Below are 6,000 nucleotides of genomic sequence, written 5' to 3' on the forward strand. Positions count from 1 at the left end.
CAGGAGACTATATTTTTCAAAACTATTTATCAATTTATTAGCTGCTATATGTAAATGACTAGAAAAATAACAATGTGCTATAAATGGTACAAAAGCAGAGGATTAATAAAATAAAATAAAATACATCATTTGCATTACATAGAAAAAGAGTAACCAGTTTTCTTCCAAAAGTAATCTTGATTTTTACAGAAAAAAAAGGCATACAGGTTTGGAATGAACAACTGAACCATTCCTTTATGAACAACAGAACAAAATAAAGAGACAGGATGAAAGAGTGTAAAAAGTCTTACAATAATGGTAGCAGCTAGGTGTGTGTGTACACTCATGGCTTTTCAGCCGGGTTTTTTTTTTTTTTTTTTCATTCAAATGTGCACTCGAAAAACATTTTTAGAAATATGAAGACGACAACAACAACAACAAAAATCACATATATAACGTACCTACAGCCCTTAATACATTACACCATGGTACTGAATGATAAATACATGCCAGGGCTCAATAATTAGGATGTACCACAGAACTATCACTTGCATGTTTCCGCTATTATTTTTGGCATTGTGTTTTTAGGCCTTGCGAATATATTGTTGTTTCAGTCAGTATGGTTTTGTGTTGTATTCCACTGTTTTCTATGATATATAAGTGCTATAACAAGTCTCAGTTAGCTTAAATGTAGTACACATAACAAGGGCTTTTAAATAATATAATAAATAAAAAGAAAACCTATATAATAGAAAAAGAATAGCGCAAGCTAGTGTTTAGAGGACTTGTTTGTAATTCTATAATAAATAAAAAGAAAATAGATAGAATACAAAAAGATTAGAAAGGTAGTTAGAATTAAAATAGTGAGTGCTAAACTTAGAGGGTCAAATAAAGATGTAAGAGGTGTTTTAAACTGATTCTTGAAAATGGCTAAGGACTCAGCTGCTCGGATTGAGTTAAATTAAATTTAAATTAAATTTATGCATTTAGCAGATGCTTTTATCCAAAGCGACTTACAGTGCATCCAGGCTATCAATTTTTACCTATCATGTGTTCCTGGGGAATCAAACCCCCAACCTTGTGCTTGATAGCACAATGCTCTATCAATTGAGCTACAGGAACACTTGAGTTGGGGAGGTCATTCCACCAGGAGGAAACATTTAATTTAAAAGTCTTTAAAAGTGATTAGATACAATGGTTCGCTAAGGTATACATTGGTTTGTTCAACTGTATATTGTTTTAGATACATTGGTTTACTCACGTTTAGATATTTTTTCAATTTATTATATACTGGCTTAGATACATCGGTTTCCTCTATGTATATTGGTTTCTTCAAGTATTGGTTAGGATTTTTTGGTTTATTCAAGTATATATTATTTAGATACATCGGTTTCCTCAACTATGTATTGGTTAGTATATATTGGTTTATTCAATTATATTCCAGTTTTTATGTATTGTTTTCGGCAAATACATTGGTTGGCTCAAGTATATATTAGTTAGAACATATTGTTTTCTTCAATTATATATTGGATTAGATACATTGGTTTGTTGAAGTTTGTACATTTATACATTGGTTTGTTGAAATACATGTTATTCTTTAGTTTAATTAGGTAGATATGCAGGTAGATATGGTTGAAATACCAATGAATATGAATGAGCTTAACTTGGAAATGGCCTTTGTGTATCAACTTAAAAGGACATTCTGAGTTCAACAAGCAAATATTGGAGCAGTTGAGCCTAAAGATATTAAGGTTAGAAACCTTGTCAGGACTGCAAAGAAAGTTCCCTGTTGATATTCACTGAGTTACAGTTCATTTTAATGATGTGTTTGTAAATGAAGATCACTGCAGACAAAGGCTGCAGACAACACACCTTGTTTGTTATCTTTATTTTATAAATGCACAAAGAAGTAGACCTTTTACAGATTCTATTGATGTATTGCTCGTATCTGTACTATCAAAACTGAAAGTGTAATTTAAGTTATTTTCGGGGTTATCAGGAGAAAATGACTCGTATATGCATTAATCGACTCAAAAGGGTTAATGGTGGTGTGATGCTCAAGCGCCATTTATGGCTTATGGTAACAGAAATCAAGATGCGGATAAAGTCCCCTTCCTGGGCCCCTACGGATATCGCACTCAAGCTCTCTAGCATTAGTTCACATGTTAGCTCTCAACCCCTTGGGTGCCGAAGTTGCAATAATACTCTAGAAACGATTAACCAGGCCGGGTCTGACCTCAAGGAGCTCAGCCCTTGGGTTGTTATTAACTTCTCTATGGGCATTGCTTACTTACAGAAGTTATGATACTTATAGTCGTTCTTCTACATTAGCAGGGCGTGATTGTACTGTCTTCCCATAGCGTCTTAAGCAGATGCAGTACAAGTGTAGAATTGACAGGGAATGTAATTGGTCACTAACATAAACTTGGTTCCCTGAGGTACGGGAATGAATACAGCATTGCTAGCGTCGTTGCATCAGTTGAAGTAACCTGAGAATTCTGTGGGATGAACGCCTGTTTAAATAGCCAGATGGCTCTGCCCATTCTGGTGGGCTCTGGCAGGCTTTGTCACCATAGGCTCGTGACGCTCCGCTTTTTTTTATATACTGCACGCACCAATTGCAAATTGATACTGTGTGCACGGTCCAGAAAAGTAAGAAAAACATAATCAAAGTAGTCTATGTGACATCAGAGGGTCAGTTAGAATTTTTTGAAGCATCGAAAATACATTTTGGTCCAAAAATAGCAAAAACTACGACTCTGTTGCTGTCATTCAGCATCGTCTTCTCTTTTGTGTTTTTTGTGAGAATTCAAAACAAAGAAGTTTGTGATATCCGGTTCGCGAACTAATCATTTGTAGTTCACCAAATTGAAACTGAATCATTTTAAACAGTTTGCATCTCCAATACGCATTAATCCACAAATGACTTAAGATGTTAACTTTTTTAATGTGGCTGACACTCCCTCTGAGTTCAAACAAACCAATATCCCGAAGTAATTCATTTACTCAAATGGTACACTGACTGACCTGCTGTGAAGAGAGAACTGAAGATGACTATACAAACCCAAAACACTTTTGTGTTGAATATCAGAGCTCTTCAACTGTAGTCCTGTAGTTACAGTGTCTTGCTTAGTTTAAAAACGTTTTATTTTCAAATTTTGTGCAAATAAAAAGTTGTCTATCCCATTTTTTGAGCATAGACTTGAAAATACTTTTCCAACTTAACTGTTAAAAAATCTTGATTATTTCAGAGCACAGACTTAAGGATGGTATCTTTTTAAAGGGAACGCTTCACAGATTGTTGCAATAGTAAAAGATTATGAATTTTTTTTAAATTTTTTAAAGTTTTTTATAAAATGTATATTTTGCAACTCTGAAACGTAACACTTACTTTCTAACTAAAGAAAATCAAAGCTAAACAACTGAACAAGTTCTGTGACAAATTTTAGGTTGATATCTCAAAAAAAATAAATAAATAAATAAATAAAATATATATATATATATATATATATATATATATATATATATATATATATATATATATATATATATATATATATATAAAGAAAAGAAAAAATCAGTAAGATTTTTTTGTGCGCCAAACTTTTTTACTAGATGACATTCAGACTCCACTGGTGACCATTTAAGGACTGTTAATGACCATTTAATGAGTTTGTGTAAGATGTTGCACTATGCATTGCTGTCACCAAGAATACTTATTTCTCTGAATTAGTGAGATGTGTGTGTTGTAGTTTACACCAATATGCTATTCCAATACATTGTTGAGGGAACCGATGTAACTAAACAAGTATATACTTGAATAAACCAATATATACTAACCAATACATAAGGGAAACTGATTGTAAATAAACTAATATATACTTGAATAAACCAATATATTTGTATACACAAACCAATATATTCTTGAAGAAACGGATGTATCTAAACAAATATATACTTGAGTAAACCAATCAAAAAAAGTTGATGTATTTCAGTAATTCCATTCAAAAAGTGAAACTTGTATATTATATTCATTCATTACACACAGACTGATTTATTTTAATGATGATTATAACTGAAAACTAAGGAAAATCCCAAATTCAGTATCTCAGAAAACTTTTATATAACTTAAGACCAATACAAAGAAAGGATTTTTAGAAATATTGGCCAACTAAAAAGTATGAAAATGAAAAGTAAGTGCATGTTAATACTTAGTTGGGACTCCTTATGCCTGAATTACTGTAGTAATGTGGCTAGGCATGGAGTCGATCAGTCTGTGGCACTGCTCAGGTTATGAGAGCCCAGGTTGCTCTGATAGTGGCCTTTAGCTCTTCTTTATTCTTGGATGTGGCATATCACATCTTCCTCTTCACAATACCCCATAGATTTTCTTAAGGTCAGGCAGGTTTGCTGGCCAATTAAGAACAGGGATACCATGATCCTTAAACCTGTATTGGAAGCTGGCACTGTGTGCAGGTGCCAAGTCCTGTTGGAAAATGAAATCTGCATGAGGAAGCATGAAGTGTTCTAAAACTTCCTGGTATACGGCTGTGTTGAGCTTGGACCTTAGAAAACACAGTGGACCACTGACTGTGGAAACTTTACACTGGACCTCAAGCAATGTGGATTGTGTGCCTCTCCTCTCTTTCTCCAGACTCTGGGACATTTCCTTTGATATCCAAAGGAAATGCTAAATTTACTTTCATCAAAGAACAGAACTTTTGACCACTCAGCAGCAGTCCAGTCCTTTTTGAAGCGAGATGCTTCTGACACTGTCTGTTGTTCAAGAGTGGCTTGACAAAAGGAATCCGACAGCTGAAACACGTCTTGCATACGTCTGTGCATAGAGGTTCTTGAAGCACTGACTCCAGCTGCAATCCACTCTTTGTAAATCTCTCCCACATTTTTGAATGGGTTTTGTTTCACAATCCTCTCCAGGGTGCGGTTATCCCTGCTGCATGTAGACTTTTTTCCTTCCCTTCAGCTCTCTATTAATGTGCTTGTACACAGAGCTCTGTGAACAGCCAGCCTCTTTTGTTTCTTGCCCTCCTTGTGCAAAGGTGTGGATGGTTGTCTTTTGGACAACTGTCAAGTCAGCAGTCTTCCATGATTGTGTAGCCTACAGGACTAGACTCCTCCTACAATCCTCGCTGGTCCTGGAGATGCATCCGCACTTATACCCCACCGAGAGATCCAAGGTAGAATTCGTAATTTCTCAACTGCAAGGGAAATCACTACTGTGGGCAGATTCTATATGGACTCAAAATAACCCAGTTATCCAGTCTTATTCCAGCTTCATTGACCATTTCCGATACGTTTTTGGCAGACCAGCTTGGGACTCGTCAATTGGTGAGAAGCTGTATAATCTCAAACAGGGAAAAATGTCTGTCAATAAACATGCCCTTCAGTTTAGGACTCTAGCGGCCTCCAGTGGATGGAACGAACAGGCTTAACTGACTACCTACTGTCAGGGATTGGAACCTCGAGTGCGGTTGCATCTCGCTGCATACGAGGACACCATCGGACTTGAATGGTTCATCCAGCTTTCCATCCGCTTCGCCACCCGTATGCAGTCGTGCTTAGAATAGCACCAGGGCCAGGTGTATTCCACCTCACCACTCTGCCGACCCGGCAACCAGCCAACGAACCCATGCTAGTGGACTCATATCGACCCTCGCAGCTGAAAGACAAAGACGGCTGGCCCAGAATCTATGCCTCTACTGTGCAGCCCCGGGGCATATCATCACTGTATGCCCCGTCCGTCCTCCTCGTCCCATGGTGAGTGCCATCCTCCCTTCAAAATACCAAATGAAACCATATCATTGTTGTGACACTTACTGCCGCTGACATCTCTCTTCCAGTTTCCACCCTCCTCGATTCTGGGTCAGCCGGCAACTTCATTTTTGGCACCCTCTGCCATCAACTCAAACTCATTACCACGGCAAAGCTGTCAGCCTGGCAAGTCCACACAATTACCGGCAGGCCGTTGAGTAAAAGATGTGTACGTCATAGTGTGGGTCC

This window comes from Carassius gibelio, chromosome B5 (assembly GCF_023724105.1).
Source record: "Carassius gibelio isolate Cgi1373 ecotype wild population from Czech Republic chromosome B5, carGib1.2-hapl.c, whole genome shotgun sequence".
Lineage (NCBI taxonomy): Eukaryota > Metazoa > Chordata > Actinopteri > Cypriniformes > Cyprinidae > Carassius > Carassius gibelio.